We start from the raw sequence: 20,030 nt of genomic DNA, 5'->3' as shown, positions 1-20,030 counted from the left end.
CCACTGATCAATGAAGGGCCGGACCCCAATAGCAAGTGGGGCTTAGTGTTTGATGGTGCTGTCAATGCTTATGGTAAAGGAATTGGGGCCATTATTGTAACTCCGCAGGGGTACCACATTCCTTTCACCGCTCGAATAACCTTTGAATGCACAAACAACATAGCTGAATATGAAGCATGCATCTTGGGCATTGAAGAAGCCCTTGATCTGAGAATTAAGCACCTTGACATCTATGGAGATTCTGCACTTGTTATAAATCAGATAAAGGGTGAATAGGAAACTCATCATGAGAAGTTGATCCCATACCGTGACTATGCAAGACGTCTATTGACATATTTTACCAAGGTTGAGCTGCACCATATCCCTCGGGATGAAAATCAGATGGCTGACGCTCTTGCTACTTTATCTTCCATGTTTCGCGTGAACCATTGGAATGATGTGCCCGTAATCAAAGTGCAGCGTCTTGATAGACCCGCTCATGTGTTTACTATTGAAAATGTGCCAGATCAAGCTGATGAAGATGTGAATGGTAAAAAGCCTTGGTATTACAACATCAAACAATTCTTGCAGAATCATGAATATCCACCTGGTGCTTCCAACAGGGATAAAAAGACTTTAAGACGATGGGCTAGTAAATTCCTTCTGGACGGAGAAATCCTATACAAGAGGAACTATGACATGGTCTTGTTAAGGTGTGTTGATAAGCAAGAAGCTGAGAAGTTGATGCATGATGTACATGACGGTACTTTTGGGACCCACGCTTCGGGTCACACTATGTCAAGATAACTGTTAAGAGCCGGCTATTACTGGATAACTATGGAGCGTGATTGCCACAAACATGCCAAGAGATGCCACAAATGTCAAATTTATGCTGACAAGATTCATGTGCCTCCACACGCTCTCAATGTTATATCTTCCCCGTGGCCTTTCTCTATGTGGGGCATTGACATGATCGGAAGAATTGAACCAAAAGCTTCCAATGGACATCGTTTCATCCTAGTGGCAATTGACTATTTCACCAAGTGGGTTGAAGCTGCCTCCTACGCAAATGTGACCAAGCAAGTGGTTGTCAAGTTTATCAAGAATAACATCATCTGTCGATACGGTGTTCCCAATAAAATCATCACTGACAATGGTTCCAATCTGAACAATAGCATGATGCAAGCTTTATGTGAAGAATTCAAAATTGAACATCACAACTCCTCTCCTTATAGACCTCAGATGAATGGTGCAGTTGAGGCCGCCAACAAGAACATCAAGAAGATTGTTCAGAAGATGGTCACTACTTACAAAGACTGGCATGAGATGCTACCGTTTGCCTTGCATGGTTACCGTACTACGGTGCGCGGTTCAACCGGGGCAACTCCTTTCTCTTTGGTATATGGCATGGAAGCAGTTCTCCCTATGGAAGTGGAGATTCCATCTCTTCGAGTGATCATGGAAGCAAAATTAACTGAGGCTGAATGGTGTCAAAGTCGGTACGATCAATTGAATCTGATTGAAGAGAAACGTATGAATGCTATGGCTCATGGACAGTTGTATCAAGTGCGAATGAAGAATGCTTTTGACAAGAAAGTCCGACCTCGAGAATTCAAGGAAGGCGAACTTGTATTGAAAAGAAGAATAAGTCAGCAACCCGACCCAAGGGGCAAGTGGACACCTAACTATGAAGGTCCTTATGTTGTCAAGAAGGTTTTCTCTAGTGGTGCCTTGATTCTTACACACATGGATGGTGTTGAGCTTCCAAATCCTGTTAATGCTGATATAGTCAAGAAATACTTTGTCTAAAAAGAAAAGAACAGCGTGGTAGGTCGAAAACCCGAAAGGGCGGCCTAGGCAAAAATGCGCTTCCCGGTGGATCGAAAACCCGAAAGGGCGATCCAGGCAAAAGTTATGGACAAAAAAATGAATGAATATGAAAAAGCTCGCTGAGATTGTACGCAACTCAGGCAAGAATGAGCGCCTCGATGAGCCGAAAACCCGAAAGGGCGGTTCATACAAAAATGAGGTTGATAAATGACAAGTAACTATATCTGGCAAATCACCATCACCCCTTGGGGCGTCTGCAACTGTCAATGATCGTCTTCATCAGAAGTTTCTGTACTTGTGAATTCAAAATTTCTATGAAATGTAGCGGTCATCGTGTTCAATGTATCACCAACCAATAAAATTACCATTTTCCAAGCTTTGTAAATCCGTGAAGTCATGCCTTTGGCTGACCCTCACTCTTCTACATCAATTTGAGTCTGTGCTATTTGTTTGAAACTCTATTGTTCTTTCCACTTTCAATGCTATATACAAAATATTTTCTTTCTATATTGATAATGTCAATGTCTGAAACAAACGTTTTTGAAAATTGAAAAATCTTTTCCTGTCTATTTTGAAAACAAACCTGAGCAATAGGGTACATTTCAATGAAACATGCATGAATAAATGAATGTCAATATCTATCTCAATACATGTTACAAGCAGGTTACTCCCCAGGGTGATCTGTGGTCAATGGCAAGAATGAAAAAACAGAATGAAAATGAAAAAAAATTGAAAAAAATAAAAATGAAAAGCTCGCTAAGTTGAAAACCCGAAAGGGCGGCTTAGGCAAAAATGAGCACCCCGCTGATTGACAACCTGTGAAGGCAAATCAGGCAAAAATGGGGCAATGAAAAGAATATTATTCCCCGGTGAATCGAAAACCCGAAAGGGCGGTTCAGGCAAAAATGGGATTGAAGAATGAAAGAATGAAAAATGAAAATGAAAAGCGTTGACCACAGATGCGAACACCCAACGTTTACCCGGCACTGACACGCCTAACAACGGCGACCTGTGTCAAAAAATCTTCCAAGGTCCCCTTCTCTACAAGTTTATATTGCCCTCAGCCATGGTTTTGATACGCCTTTCAACGACGATCTCTCCAAGGAGGATTTCTATGTGAACATGTTGCAGCACGAGCCACTACGTGCCCAATCTTCCAATGTTTCATCTGCCTCTGTGAAACTTCCTTGTCAAACTACAAACCAATCATGCATTTCAAGCATTCATACATGCATAATCATGCATTTTATGTGCTCATACATTCAATAATCTTGTTATACCATACATACATGTTGCATTTCCAATTTCAACTTTCAATCTGAATCAGTTTCCACTTCCAATTTCAAATTCAATCTCCCCTTTCAATTCAACCCAATTTCAATTCCCAACTCAAATCCCAATTTCAATTCAATCTCAATTTCAATTCAATTCAATTTCAACTGTCAAATTCGATGCAATCTCAACTCTCAAACCTCAATTTCAATTCAATCCAATCTCAATTTCAGTTTCAACTCAATTCCAATTTCAATGGTCAAATTCAATCCAATTTCAACCTTCAATCCAATTTCAAATGTCAAATTCGATTCAATCTCAATTTTCAATCCAATCTCAATGTCAATTTCAACTCTCCAAATCCAATGTCTATGTCTATGTCTCTCAATTCTCAATCTCTCTTTCAATCTCAAACTTTCCATTCAATGTCTTTGTCAATGATAATCCACTCTCAATTTGCTCTTGGGCCAACAAAATGGTCATGTCTATTTTCAAGTCAAGTCAATATCAACTTGCTCTCAATTGGTATCTTTCTAAATCAGACTTCCAATTTGTATCTTGTTACTGGTCAAGTGCCAAGTTCGATCCAAAGAACAACTTGTACCTGCTTATATACCTATACTTCCGGACAAACGACAAGTTCGATCCAAAGAGCAGTTCGTACCCAGCTTATGCTTTATTATCAGCCAAACGACAAGTTCGATCCAAAGAACAGTTTGCACCTACTTATATGATGTGGTGGTGATCCAGCGGCAAGTTCGATCCAAAGAACAGTTTGTATCTACCCTTTTGTCTATATCTCCAGCCAAACAGCCAGTTTGATCCAAAGAACAGTTTGTACCTGTCTACCTGTTTGTATCATCAATCAAGTGTCAAGTTCGATCCAAAGAACAGCTTGTATCTGCCTATATGTCTATGTTTTCGGTCAAGTGTCAAGTTCGATCCCAAGAACAGCTTGTACCTATCTCTTGTTTTGTATTCCTTGGTCAAGTGGCTAGTTCGATCCAAAGAACAACTTGTACCTTATTTTCTATCCCCTGGTCTGTCCACCCTGTCAATGTCCACCTGAGTCCCCAGTGACATGACATGTTCCATGGACTCCAGTTGTTTGTCTTGCATTCATAATCAAAGTGCTGCAGGGCATTCATATTTTTGAAAATCTGAAAAACGTATTTTTATGTCCAAAAGCAGTGCAAATGTTAATATTTAAGTATCTTCGTCCCGTCAAATCAAAGACTTCGTCTCTTGACTCTCCGGACAAAGAAACTTAAATAGGGGCAGCTGTTATACCCTAATTTTTGACCTAAAAATACTAACTCAATTCTTCTTTTCTTGCATTTCAAGTCATTTGAACTGTCTTTGATCAATTGCATCTTTCCTCTGCATTTTATTTCAATGTTATTTGCAAAATTCACATAGAAGGGCATTTTAGTCATTTCTTGTGTTAAAATTTCTCTCAATCTTTTAAAAATTTGTTTGAGTCCTTTCAAATAGTTTGAATAAGTCCTCATTTCAATTCTGAGTCAAAGTCCATCTCAAAAATTGCATTTAAAGTCATTTTGAGTCAGTTTTGCCCCTAGGGGCATTTTAGTCTTTTCATGTGTTAAAGCTCTGTTTAATCCCCTAAAATTGTCTCTGAGTTTTTAATTTTGCTTGTATAAGCTCTTGCTTCAATTCCCTGTTAAAAATCCATTTTAAAATTTGCATCTGAGTCATTTTTTAGTCGTTTTAGCCCCAGGGGCATTTTGGTCTTTTCACACAAAATTCCGGCAGAGAGAGGTTACTTTAAAGTACCTCATTTAGAGTAGTTGGTTCATTTTAGTCCGTTTTGTGTTTTTTATTGGTTTCACTTTACGTTTATTCAAAATTACGTTTTTTATTCAATTTTATTAACTTTTTCTTTTCATTTTAGTCCTAAGGTTCCCAAAAATTGCATTTTTAGTCCCTTGAGTCACTTTATTTTCTTTTAGGTCCTTTTTTGATTCGAATTTTTTTTTTTAAGGTCAAACTTCTTAAGTCTTTTTTGGTCAAATTACATTTCAGTCCACTTAAGTCTTAAAATTGCATATTAGTCCAAATTATCAAAATTGCAGTCAGGCCCCAAAGTCTTAAAAAATTGCAGGTCAGTCCTTAATTCATTTCAGTCCAAGTTTAGTCCAAATCCACGTGGCAGCAAAGCACTAGTCCAACTATCACACATGTCAGCCTATATAAAGGCCACATCATTCAATGCAGTAACAGAATCAATCACAACACGCCAACTCATCAAAAATCACCAAAAACACGTTTCTAATTCTCTCTCTGATCATCAAAGATCAAACACCAAAATTTCCAGAAAAACCTTCAAGAACACTCATAACAGAAACCCTAACCGTTTTCCAGAACTTCGAAATTCATCAGATTCATATCAGTTTTATCAACACGAAGCTTAATTCAGCAATTATTGTGAAAATCAATTCGAATTGATACGAACTCTCAGAGATTCATCAAGAACCTTCATCATTGAGCTCGTACCTTCGCAATTCGAACACAAAAGTGCGATCACGAAGGGTTTTCTTGAGAAGAGAAGAAGAGAAATTGAAGCAAAATCAAACCAGTTCGAAGAAGAAGAAGATCAAGCACCGATTTATTTTCGGTTTCGAAGCTTACCAGAAGAACCAAAAGCTTGCAAGGATCTATCTCGTTTGAATCTCCAGATCAAACTCAGGTAAACACACAAATCCTTCTCGTTTTAACTTTATATCATCATCGAAGATTCGTAGTACAAGATAAACGGTGAATCGAAGTGAAGATCCTGAAAAGCTTTTGAAAAATTTCAAAGTCGAAACCCTAATTTCAAAAATCATGAAGATTCACCGTTTATTTTTCCAAATCAGAGTGTATAGTCATCATCAGTGAAGAAAATAGGACGAATTAGGGTTTAGTTTCGAAAAATTTAGGAAAAGTTTGAAAACCCTAGAAACTGTGAATACAAAGTCCGATCTACTTCGTTTCCACTATGATTTCACAAAAATAACCTCAGATTCGTGAAGAGGGAAGGAAGACGGACATTTCTGTGTGAAAAACTCTTTCAGATCGTCGGAGAAGATGAAGATTCATCTTCCTCCGCCGTTCCTCCGCCGTCCTTCCCAGTTCCCGGCTAGGTTAAGGTTGCAGAGAGTTTAGAGAGAGAAAGGAGAGAAGATGAGAGAAGAGAGAGAAGTGAATGGAACGAATGAGGCCTAGACCGGCCTCTTAAGTTATATAGAGGGAGTGAACCGGACCGGTTCACCTGAACTAGTCTGGTTCACCTTTGAACCAACGTCTCAACCGTTGATCTTGCTGTATGATCATGTGTATGGTCCTGATCCAATTTCCTTGTGTGCCTAATTGAGCTTATCATGCGCTGCTTGGCTAATCACCGTTAGATCTAGGGTTTTGAAGGGAGTGGATCAATCCAACGCCTCTGAGGCATTTGGATGATCCAAATCCACTCAGGACTCTGGGCTTGGGCCTGTTTGTTGTGGATTTCGTGATTTGCTGAATTTTCTTGTTATTTCTACACTGCACTTTGCTTCTTACACCTCCTGTGCGTCAAAATTTTGTGCCAAAATTCCAAATAAATTCCCATGAGTTTTTGGTATTTTCTTTAGTGTTTTATGGTATTTTTGCATGATAAAATTTGACAAAAAAATAGGTGTATTAATTCTTGTTACTTGTTTACTTTTCTTGGTAATTTTTGTGAAATCTTGTTATGATTTGACCATGATACCTTGTTATGTGATATTGATGCTTGATATTGACTTTGTGATGTGTTTATCTCTGGATATGTGCTTGTTTTTTTACAGTTTTGTGTGTCCAATTATGAGTTTCTTGTCTTGCAAGTAATGAGAGATTTCTTGTGAAAATAAAGTGTAAAACATGCTTAAAATGTGCCATAAGACTTGGCTTGATATTCCCTCATAATTCTTGTGTTAGGACTGAAATAAAACACTTTGTGAAGTGGTCATGATGTGAGGATTATAGGTCATGTGTTTGCCTTGTTGTTGTGGTGATTTTGTAGGCATATTTTACTACTTGTTTTGTTAAGCTTTGCCACTTTGTTAGTGCCATCTTACTTACCTATATCTCTATCTCTCTATGCCTTATATTACTAACAATTTCCTCTATTGTATTTCATACATCATGAGCATTTCATCTTCCATCTCACATCTTCATCCTTTTATTTTTCTACACTTTAAAGTTCATGCAAAAAGTAGAATGTAAAACTTAGGAATTTTGTAATATTTTTCTTATGCCTTTAAATTCTTGCAAGACCATAGAATGTAAACTAGGGCACGATGTAATAAGGACAATGGACTCTAATGATGTACACCGACACAAGCACCGACACATGCACACACATCACTTTAGGTATATAGCTAGAATATGCATGTTTAGATGTATGTTTAGGATTGAATGCTTTAGATGTATGCTTAGGCTTTATACTTAGAAAAAATCAATTTTCCAAAAAAATATATGAACAACATCACTCAAATATTTTTCTTAATAAACCTTGGGATCAAAACCCCATTGAATTTTCCTTTTCTTTTCTTAAACAAAAATCTTAAAGAATTTTAATCATACTTAGACCTTTTTGCAAATGACCAATTCCACCTCACATTTTTTTACAATCTTATGCCCTTGAGGCCTCTCTCTCATTCTTCAAAATCCAATTTTCAAACTAAAATCAACCAATAAAAACAAAAACATTTTTGGAAGAGAACTACAGTGGATTTGATCCCTTAAACGGGTACGTAGGCAAGGAACAAAATTCCTTCAATTCAAATAAAATAAAAATTCAAACACATTCTTCTCCCTCCAATTCTTCACTTAGAATATTCTTAGGCTTAATATCACTTTCAACATAGCATTTAAAAATAAAGCGCGCGCGTAGAAATTAGAGACGGTTCCTATAGGATACTATAGTCGTTATGGGTTCCTAACACCTTCCCGTAGCGAAAACAACTCCCGGACCTCGATTCTCAAGGGTTTTGCTTACTTTTTCCCTTCCCAAGAAAAAATAAGATATCACCGGTTAAAAAGGTTCAAACGTAATCAATGTTTGACACCCGAAAACCAAGATAAAACAGTGAAGTGAAGAAGTTGAGAGGCAAGGAGATACCTCTTGTGAAAGTCGTATGGGACGGAGCGACTGGTGAAAGCTTGACGTGGGAGTTAGAGAGTAAGATGCTGGAGTCTTATCCAGAGTTGTTTGCTTGAGGTAAATTTTCGAGGACGAAAATTCTATAAGTTGGGGAGAGTTGTAACGCCCGTTCGAATTATTTAATTATTTTAATGAGTTGTAGCATATATTTATATGATTTATGTGATTTATGAGACTTATGCGTTTTATAGGTGATTTGATGTGATTTATAAGATTTATGTGAGTTATATGATTTTTAGAGATGTTATGAGATTTTGTGACTTATTTTATTATTTAATAAAATAAGATTTGAAAGTAAAATAAATATTGAGATGTGGGGCTGTTTTATAAATTTAGAGAGTTTAATGGTTAAGAGGAAAATAGAAAGAATAGAAGAGATGTTTTAAATAGAGAAGTTAGGTTTAGAGAAAGACAGAACGTGCGATCAGTTTTTGGTGAAAAAGGGAGAAAAGTCAAGAGAAGATGAGAGAACACTGGAGGCTGCCGATTTCATCTGTTATAAGGTAAGGGTGAGACTAACTTTCAGTAATATTAAGTGTATGATTCTGAAAATTAGATTTAACATGACGTAGGTTGAGATTGTGAGGATTGAAAATTAGGGTTTTAAGAGAGAATTTGATGATTGGATGATGAAAACTTGTTGAATTGATGTAGAAGTTATGTACATACCTTAGAATATCCATAGGGTGATTATTAGAAGCTGTTTTGAGGTTAGAACCATGAGATTAGGTGAAAATTTGAGAAAATCAGAATTCTGCCCGAACTTGACTGTCATTATTTTCTTGACATGATAATCAGGGAAATGAGCTCTTATTCGAATCAGTTGAGCTAGCAACCTCGCAAATGCCTGATTGCGAGTTGACAACAAACAAACATGTGACCATCTAGTTGATGCATCAATTAAAACCATAAAGTATCTAAATGGTCCACATGGTGGGTGTATTGGCCCACAAATATCACCATGTATTCGCTCTAAAAAATTTAGAGATTCACTTCCAATTTTTGTTGGTGATGGCCTGATTATCAACTTCCCTTGTGAACAAGAGGTACATGAGAACTTATCAGATTGAAGATTCTCCTGGCTCTTCAACTGATGACCACAAGAATTATTAATTATTTTTCGCATCATTATAGACCCGGGATGGCCTAACATGTCATGCCAAACAACAAATTTATTATGATTTGTAAACTTCTGGTTTACAATCACATGTGATTCAAATGCACTTATATAAGTGTAGTACAAACCAGAGGAAAAGGCAGGTAACTTTTCCACTACACTTATTTTATCCAAATTATGTCTCGTTATATAAAGATATTCAACATTTCCTTCATTTCTTGTTTCAATATGATATCCATTTAGACGAATATCCTTGAAACTTAGTAAATTCCTATGAGACTTGGGAGAATATAATGCATTCTCAATGTTTAAATTTGTTCCTCCACACAATATTACATTAGCTCTTCCGGAGCCTTCAATTATTTTTGAACTTCCAGATATAGTACTAACACCAGTTTGTCGCTTTATCAAAGAAGAGAAATATTTTTTATCCTTGAAAGTTGTATGAGTTGTTCCACTATCGGTGAGACACATATCTCCATTATTGAGGTTAATGTTAATACTCATTCTATCTAATAATGAACAAATAAGAGATAAGTATAAATGTAAAAATTAGATAAGTGTAATGACTAGCAATGAAGGTTGAAAACACACTTAGAAATAAAACTTTTATTATCATTAGCATAAGAAAGATAAAAACATAACATAAATCCCCCTTTTTTTCATAGGAAAATAAAAAGGCACTCTTAAATATGATTATTTATTGGTGGGGTTCTATTTCTGAACACTTCCATCTCCAATGAGATGATCAATCTTTCCATCAGGATCAACAAAGAAATCAGCAGCATCTAAGTGGGTAACATCCATATTACCATAATCATAGTCATCATCTTCACATGCAAAATGAGTTTCAGCCTTTTTATCTTTATTTTTAAGTGATTGTTGGTAAAGATCAACTAGATGCTTTGGCGTACGACATGTAGGACTCCAATGGCCTTTGCCTCCACAACGATAACAAATATTCTAATTATTTTTGCTGCTTTGACCAATCTCATTCTTTCCAACATTTTTCATCTTCTGGTGAGAAAATGTGTTTTTGTAATCTCCATTGTGATTACGATTAAGACCACGACCACGTCCACGACCATGACCTTGCCCACGACCACGACTACGACCATGGCCACGACCACGACCACGAGTTTGTCCATAGTGATCATGTGTTGCTACATTCACTTCTGGGAATGGAGCACTACCAGTGGGACGGGCCTCGTGATTTTTCATCAAAAACTCGTTATTTTGGTCTGCCACAAGCAGGCAGGATATCAAGTCAGAATACTTTTTAAAACTTTTTCGTGGTATTGTTGCTGCAGGAGCACATTAGATGCATGAAAAGTGGAGAATGTTTTTTTCTAACATATAAGCATCAGTCGCTTTTTCTCCACACAATGTCAATAGAGAAGTAATTTTAAATACAACCGAGTTATATTCGGTTACAGACTTAAAGTCCTGTAAACGCAAATGCATCCATTCGTAACGAGCTTTAGGAAGAATGACAGTTTTTTTGATGGTCAAACCTTTCTTTTAAATTGTTCCAAAGAACTTTTGGACCTTTTACGGTAAGGTATTCATTTTTTAGATCCTGATGAAGGTGGTGACGAAGGAATATCATGGCCTTAGCCTTTTGTTGATCAGTTGTTTCGTTTCCTTCTTTAATAGTATCTCCATGACCTTTAGCATTTAAATGAATTTCGGCATCAAGGGCCCAAGCCAGATAATTTTTTCCCGAAATATCAAGAGCCTCAAAATCAAGTTTTGAAAGGTTCGACATGATTCTATCTAGAATTCAAAAAAGCATAATCAACATTTAATATATATATATATATATATATATATATATATATATATATACATACTATGACGAAAATAAAAATACCATTTTATTTAATAGCAATGATTACAAAACATTATAATATTTTAATCTAAGTCTCTACCAAAACAAAAAGTAACCGCACAAGCTAAGCCTAATAATGGTAAAACGCTAATTATAGCTAATCCTACAAAATCTTTTCCTAATTCTTCAATATGAGTGAAAATGATGAAGAACAAAATAACAACAAGTAGAGTGATGCATAGGAGAAAGATTTTAGCCATTTTGAAAGTATGGGTAAATATTTTTGAGATGTGAAAATTATGAATGAAGGTGAGGTATTTATAGAGTGAAATTTGTAAAAATGACCGTTAATTTCACTGTTCATAGTCGTTGAAAACACTGTTCATGACCGTTGAAATCACTGTTCATGATCGTTGAATAATGAGAAAAATATTTTAAGTGTTCAATATCATCTAAGTTAGGACATGATTTTGTTTTTCAAATGGTCTGCAATACCATTTTTAGTCCAGTCAAATGCTACAAAGAACTACACGCGGACAAGTGGTTAGCACATGGTTTTTGTTTGTCTACAATACTACTCCTACTCACATGCACGTGGGATAACCAGCCAAAGCAATTTGCTGAAGCAAATTGTCACACAAAGTCTCATGCATTTATTGCAGGTTGCATTTTTCTTTCAAATAGTAAGCCTATGGTATAGCTCGGTGCAGAAGCATAAGTTGCAAAGTTTGAAAGCATGGCATTCACATACAGGTTTCACACTTTGGTTAGATGACTTTGATGTGAAAAGATTGCATAGCTTTGGTTAGTATCACTACTCGAAATTATCTTTCGTAATAATATAGTATATATATATATGGGGTTTTAGACCTCCATTAAATATAAAAGTTAGTATCACTACTCGAAATTATCTTTCGTGATAATATAGTATATATGAGATTTTAGATCACCACTTTAAATAATAATATCCATACTTATTATAGATCACTTGACGAGTTGTCAGGTTTCTATAATAAGAGGTAAAGTAATAATAACAATAATAGTCACTCTAGTTATAAATCACTTGACGGATTGCCAGTTTTCTATAACCGGGGCAGATAATAAAGATAAATGATATACATAGCAATATTAAGTAATGATATTAAAGTGATGAGTATAGGTAACATGCCTAGCAGTAGTGTAAACTTCCGGTAGAAACAATCGTGCTGATAACGTGTTATAAAAATATAGAGTAATGAAGAGAAAGAGAGAAAAGTGAGAGGAGTAGTATTTTCATCTATATCCGTTTCTCTTACAAAGCACCCTATTTATAGGGAAAAACAGAAGAGCATAGTCATTGATGTGGGACATCCACTATAATATATTTATAACAGTTTTTGAATTTATAGCTACAATAAATGCATGAGACTTTGTGTGACAATTTGCTTCAGCAAATTGCTTTGGCTGGTTATCCCACGTGCATGTGGGTAGGAGTAGTATTGTAGACAAACAAAAACCATGTGCTAACCACTTGTCCGCGTGTAGTTCTTTGTAGCATTTGACTGGACTAAAAATGGTATTGCAGACCATTTGAAAAACAAAATCATGTCCTAACTTAGATGATATTTAACACTTAAAATATTTTTCTCATTATTCAACGATCATGAACAGTGGTTTCAACGGTCATGAACAGTGATTTCAACGGCTATGAACAATGAAATTAACGGTCATTTTTACAAAATTCACTCTATAAATACCTCACCTTCATTCATAATTTTAACATCTCAAAATATTTACCCATACTTACAAAATGGCTAAAATCTTTCTCCTATGCATCACTCTACTTGTTGTTATTTTGTTCTTCATCATTTTCACTCATATTGAAGAATTAGGAAAAGATTTTGTAGGATTAGCTATAATTAGTGTTTTACCATTATTAGGCTTAGCTTGTGTGGTTACTTTTTGTTTTGGTAGAGACTTAGATTAAAATATTATAATGTTTTGTAATCGTTGCTATTAAATAAAATGGTATTTTTATTTTCGTCATAGTATATATATATATATATATATATATATATATATATATATATATTAAATGTTGATTATGCTCTTCTGTATTCTAGATAGAATCATGTCGAACCTTTCAAAACTTGATTTTGAGGCGCTTGATATTTCGGGAAAAAATTATCTGGCTTGGGCCCTTGATGCTGAAATTCATTTAAATGCCGAAGGTCATGGAGATACTATTAAAGAAGGAAACGAAACAACTGATCAACAAAAGGCTAAGGCCATGATATTCCTTCGTCACCACCTTCATCAGGACCTGAAAAATGAATAACTTACCGTAAAAGATCCAAAAGTTCTTTGGAACAATTTAAAAGAAAGGTTTGACCATCAAAAAACTGTCATTCTTCCTAAAGCTCGTTACGAATGGATGCATTTGCGTTTACAGGACTTTAAGTCTGTAACCGAATATAACTCGGCTGTATTTAAAATTACTTCTCTATTGACATTGTGTGGAGAAAAAGTGACTGATGCGGATATGTTAGAAAAAACATTCTCCACTTGTCATGCATCTAATGTGCTCCTGCAACAGCAATACCGCGAAAAAGGTTTTTAAAAGTATTCTAACTTGATATCCTGCCAGCTTGTGGCAGAACAAAATAACGAGCTTTAGATGAAAAATCACGAGGCTCGTCCCACTGGTAGTGCTCCATTCCCAGAAGTGAATGTAGCAACACGTGATCACTATGGACAAACTCGTGGTCGTGGTCGTGGCCATGGTCGTAGTCGTGGCCGTGGGCAAGGTCATGGTCGTGGACGTGGACGTGGACGTGGTCGTGGTCTCAATCGTAATCACAATGGAGATTACAAAAACACATTTTCTAACCAGAAGATGAAAAATGTTGGAAAGAATGAGATTGGTCAAAGCAGCAAAAATAATGAGAATATTTGCTATCATTGTGGAGGCAAAGGCCATTGGAGTCGTACATGTCGTACACCAAAGCATCTAGTTGATCTTTACCAACAATCACTTAAAAATAAAGATAAAAAAGCTGAAACTCATTTTGCATGTGAAGATGATGACTATGATTATGGTAATATGGATGTTACCCACTTAGATGCTGCTGATTTCTTTGTTGATCATGATGGAAAGATTGATCATCTCATTGGAGATGGAAGTGTTCAGAAATAGAACCCCACCAATAAATAATCATATTTAAGAGTGCCTTTTTATTTTCCTATGAAAAAAAAGGGGGGTTTATGTTATGTTTTTATCTTTCTTATGCTAATGATAATAAAAGTTTTATTTCTAAGTGTGTTTTCAACCTTCATTGCTAGTCATTACGCTTATCTAGTTTTTACATTTATACTTATATCTTATTTGTTCATTTTTAGATAGAATGAGTATTAACATTAACCTCAATAATGGAGATATGTGTCTCGCCGATAGTGGAACAACTCATACAATTTTCAAGGATAAAAAATATTTTTCTTCTTTGATAAAGCGACAAAAGGTGTTAGTACTATATCTGGAAGTTCACAAGGAAAGTTGATAATCAGGCCATCACCAACAAAAATTGGAAGTGAATCTCTAAAAAATTTTAGAGCGAATACATGGTGATATTTGTAGGCCAATACACCCACCATGTGGACCATTTAGATACCTTATAGTTTTAATTGATGCATCAACTAGATGGTCACATGTTTGTTTGTTGTCAACTCGCAATCAGGCATTGGCGAGGTTGCTAGCTCAACTGATTCAAATAAGATCTCATTTCCCTGATTATCTTGTCAAGAAAATACGACTTGATAATGCCGCTGAGTTCTCATCTCAATCATTTAATTAATATTGTATGTCCATTGGGATTTACATTGAACATCATGTAGCACATGTTCATACACAAAATGGATTTGCGGAATCATTTATCAAGCGTATACAGTTAATTGCAAGACCACTTCTCATGAGATGCAAATTGCCCATTTCCACTTGGGGACATGCAATTTTGCATGCTGCATCATTGATTCGCATCAGGCCAACAAGTTATCATAACTCCTCCCCTTTAGAAATGGTTCTTGGTCGAGAATTTTTTCCCATCTAAGAATTTTTGGATGTGCGGTATATGTTCCAATTCCTCCACCACAACGCACTAAGATGAGTCCTCAAAGAAGGTTGGGAATATACATTGGATATGAATCTCCATCAATTATAAAGTATCTCGAACCCACAACAGGAGATTTATTTACATATAGGTTTGCTGATTGTCACTTTGATGAATCAAATTTCCCAACACTAGGGGGAGAGAAAATGCAGCTGAAAAAGGAGATCAGTTGGAATGAACTTTCATTGTCTCATCTTGATCCTCGAACTAAACAATGTGAACTAGAAGTTCAAAAGATAATTCATTTGCAAAGCTTAGCAAACCAATTGTCAGTTACATTCACTGATCCAAAAAGTGTGACTAAATCATATATACCAGCTGCTAATGCTCCAATAAAAATGGATGTTCCTGTTGGACTATCTCATATTGCAAACGACTCTCAACCACACATGAAGCGTGGTAGACCAGTCGGTTCCAAAGATAAAAATCCTCGAGCAAGAAAAGGAGCTAAAAGAAAAGATGGTCCAAACGAGGATATAGAAACTTTAAAAGAGCATTCTGACATAATCAATATTTCAGTTCCAGAAGAACCTAATCAGATACCTGAAATACATGAAAATCAAGAGATCTCAATAAATTATGTCACCAATGGAATACAATGGAACCGACATGAAGTCAACGTTGACGATATTTTCGCATATAATATAACGCTAAATGTGATAAATGATAACGAGAATCAAGAACCAAGGTCTATTAAAGAATGTAAACAAAGCGAAAATTGGCCAAAATGAAAAGATGCAATTGAAGCAGAAGTAAATTCTCTTAATAAGAGAAAAGTATTTGGACCTGTTGTCCGAACATCTAAAGGCGTGACGCCAGTTGGATATAAATGGGTGTTTGTCTGAAAACGCAATGAGAATGGTGAAGTTGCAAGATACAAAGCAAGACTTGTTGCTCAAGGGTTTTCCCAAAGACCCGAAATTAATTTTAATGAGACATACTCACCTGTAGTTGATGCAACTACTTTTAGATACTTAATTAGCCTTATAGCTCATGAAGGGCTCAATTTGCACATGTTGGATGTTGTTACAGCCTACTTGTATGACTCACTTGATAGTGACATCTACATAAAGATCCCTAAAGGATTTAACATGCCTGATGCAAATAGTTCAGGATCTAGGGAAGACTACTCCATAAAATTAAATAAGTCTCTCTATGGGCTAAAACAATCTGGACGCATGTGGTATAATCGCCTCAGTGAATATTTGCTAAAGGAGGGATACAAAAATGACTCTGTTTGTCCATGTATTTTTATGAAAAGATCTGAAAATGAATTTGCTATAATTGTTGTCTATGTTGATGACATAAACATTATTGGAACTCCCGAAGAGCTTTCAAAAGCCATAGATTTCCTGAAGAAAGAATTCGAAATGAAAGATTTGGGAAAGACAAAGTTTTGTCTCAGATTGCAAATCGAACATTTAAATAATGGAATTTTTGTGCATCAAGAAACTTACATAGCAAAAGTGTTAAAACGTTTCTACATGGACAAATCTCATCCATTACCTACTCCAATGGTTGTTAGATAACTAGATGTGAAGAAAGATCTTTTCGGACCTCGAGAAGAAGATGAAGAACTACTTCGTCCTGAAGTACCATATCTTAGTGCAATAGGAGCACTAATGTATCTTGCTAATTATACGCGTCCGGATATAGCTTTTTCTGTCAACCTATTATCAAGATATAGTTCTTCACCTACACAAAGACATTGGAATGGGATCAAGCATGTATTTCGTTATCTTTGAGGTACGATGGATATGGGTTTGTTTTATCCTAAAGTACCCAAACTAGAATTAATTGGTTATGCAGATGCAGGTTATTTGTCATATCCTCGTCATGGTAGATCACAAACAGGTTATTTGTTTACAAGTGGAGATACATCAATTTCATGGAGATATATGAAACAGACAATAACAACAACATCATCAAATCATGCGGAACTTTTAGCATTACATGAGGCAAGTAGAGAATGTGTTTGGTTAAGATCCATGATTAAGCACATCCAAAAGAATTGTGGTTTATCCTCCAGAAGAATGGATGCAACAATAATTTACGAAGATAATACAGCATGCATCGCTCAGTTGGAAGAAGGATACATTAAAGGAGACCGAACAAAACATATTTCTCCAAAATTCTTTTTCACTCATGATCTTCAAAAGAATGGTGAGGTCAACATTCAACAAATTCGTTCGTGTGATAATCTTGCAGATGTTTTTACAAAGTCACTCCCAAGTAAAGTTATTGAGAAACTTGTACTAAAAGTTGGTCTTCGTCGTCTAAGAGATATTTGTCTTCATGAGGGGGAGAAATAAATGTATTCTGCACTCTTTTTCCCTTCACCTAGGTTTTATCACATTGGGTTTTCCTGGTAAGGTTTTTAATGAGGCAGTTCACACTCAAAAGGATATTGTACTCTTTTTCCTTCACTAGATTTTTTTTTCACTGGGTTTTTATTTTAGTAAGGTTTTAATGAGGCATATTTTCGGTGGACATCCAAGAGGAGTGTTATAAATATATTATAGTGGATGTCCCACATCAATGACTATGCTCTTCTGTTTTTCCCTATAAATAGGGTGCTTTGTAAGAGAAACGGATATAGATGAAAATACTACTTCTCTCACTTTTCTCTCTTTCTCTTCATTACTCTATATTTTTATAACAAATTGAGAGTTATTTTTAATACTTCCTCACGTCTCCTTTATTCTATTTCTATTTCTGAATTTCTCCAGAAGCTTCGTTATAAGTCTACCCATTTCCATCTTTTTCTCCACCTCTCACTACTAACTCTTCTAGCCTTTCTTCTTCCTCATCTCACTATTTTTCTCTTATTCTACCATTTCTCCATCTCTCACCAATTACAATTATGAACAGATCTGCAGTTTTTCAATTCCTTTTCTTTGTTTTAAGTTTTTCGGTTCCTTTTCTTTCTTTGACCAATTAAGAACAGATCTGCAAATCCGATAAAATTAGGATAGATTTGCAACAATAAAGAAGAAGAAAGATGTTCTTTTTAAGGAAGAAGGAGAAGAAGAAAGATGTTTATTACTAGGAAATTGGAGAAGAAAACATGGGTATATTGGTAACTATACATGTCATTGAAATCAAAACTGAGTTTCACAAAAGTAAAAGTTAGGAATTCCTGCTTTAGCTGTACCGGCGTTTTGGTCTCAAAACTGAGTTTGTTGGAAGCGATTTTCATTCACCCAAACAAACTGAAATACCTTAAAAGGTGGTTTGAAAAAGTAAAACGCCAGTTTGGAAGAGGAAAACGTATCGCCAAACATACGCTTAGTGGTAGAGCTGCATTCTGAGTAATCAATCACTTTCTATTACAATTCCTTCCACCTCAGCTTCTCTTATAGCATTTGAAGCTTCTTTCTCCGCCTTAAATTGTATTATCATATTTAGCTAAGACTTAATAATATGAAACGAAGGATTAAATAAATTAAATAATTATTTGAATGTTCTTTTTGATTGAATTAAACGCGGTTAAGTACCTTATGGACATTACTTCATCATTTATCTCTGATTTCTTTGGAGGAGGAGCTGTATATCCAGGTTCACATTGCTGCAAAAACAATTATCAATATGAGCCTAGCCTAGTAAATTACACACCCATCTTTTTATATTTATCATGCAGTGTAATATTAATTAAATTATGTTCACTGAATACATAAGAAAAAGAAACCCTAAACCCAATTTCCTATTTCCTACAAATCACAATATCATGAAGATAGAACAACTAAAGGGCCATATAATTAGCTGAGAGATTTTAGTATGAAAAAAAATACAAAAACACTTATTGATGAAAATTAAGAAAATTCTGAAATGATATATAGAAAATAAAAGCATAAGCTTGTAAGTAACAGTTTCTAAATAAGTTAATTAAAAGATCATGTGTTTTTTGTTACCTTAACAGTTCCAGAACAAGAACAAAATGCTTCCAAGGTTTTGGAGCTTTCAAACTCTTCCATATTTTTCAAACTGTAACACCCAATGATCACTTTTTTCTTAAAGTTTCAGACTTTGTTTTCAAATTCTGTATATTGCTCTGCTTTCCTCTGCTTTTTTTGTTTTCTACTTTTCTGTCTTTCTCAATAACAGGACTTTAGGACTTTTATATACGAAGGAAAGAACCAACTTTAGAGGGTTCCAATATTACCCTTGTATGATATTATTGGAAAATAAATAAATGAATTTTAATATTACCTAATTTCAGATGAACCTAATCATGTACCACCTGTATGTTTAATTCTATAATGGTAAAATTGTTTTAGTAAATTTAAATTTGGTTAAAAGAATTGAAGATAAAATAATTTAAATCCTCGACAAAAATAAAATAAATAATTGTATTGATCTTTTTTTACAAATAATAATGATTTAATTGATATGGACTATCAATGTAAATATTGGAGTGAATATTACCCAATTCGATCCTGAACGATTTTCTCATGGTTTAATTCAGTGACAAAAAATAAATCCAAATTAGTTATGATGTTTTGATAATAGGGATAAATTAGTCTCTTACTCTCTGACAGCTTAATTCAGTTTGATGAAGAAATGATATTTATCTAGCGGAGAGGAGAAGACACTTAGCCAAACAATCTTCATCAAATGTATTTTTGTGATTAGAATCTCCATAAAAAATTTAACTTTATGTCTTTAGATTATAAA

General features: G+C 35.2%; 1 long non-coding RNA gene across 3 annotated transcripts in view; it reads right to left on the bottom strand.

The window, feature by feature from the left end:
• LOC146938275 (uncharacterized) overlaps positions 1-19,449 on the bottom strand; it is a 53,897-nt gene extending 34,448 nt beyond the window's left edge. The window contains exons 1-3 of one of the 3 annotated variants that reach the window (XR_015031249.1): positions 19,268-19,449; positions 18,854-18,924; positions 17,788-18,740 (exon numbers count right to left, since the gene is read on the bottom strand). This is a non-coding gene — a long non-coding RNA (uncharacterized LOC146938275). Of the gene's footprint in view, positions 1-17,787; positions 18,925-19,267 lie in introns of those variants that run through there. The other 2 variants (XR_015031250.1, XR_015031248.1) reach the window with 2 other exon arrangements.
• Positions 19,450-20,030: the final 581 nt, after the last annotated feature.

The sequence above is a fragment of the Medicago sativa genome, chromosome 3 (assembly GCF_051527215.1).
Source record: "Medicago sativa cultivar Bolivia chromosome 3, Bolivia_mono, whole genome shotgun sequence".
Lineage (NCBI taxonomy): Eukaryota > Viridiplantae > Streptophyta > Magnoliopsida > Fabales > Fabaceae > Medicago > Medicago sativa.
This window is presented reverse-complemented; position numbering and strand designations above follow the sequence as displayed.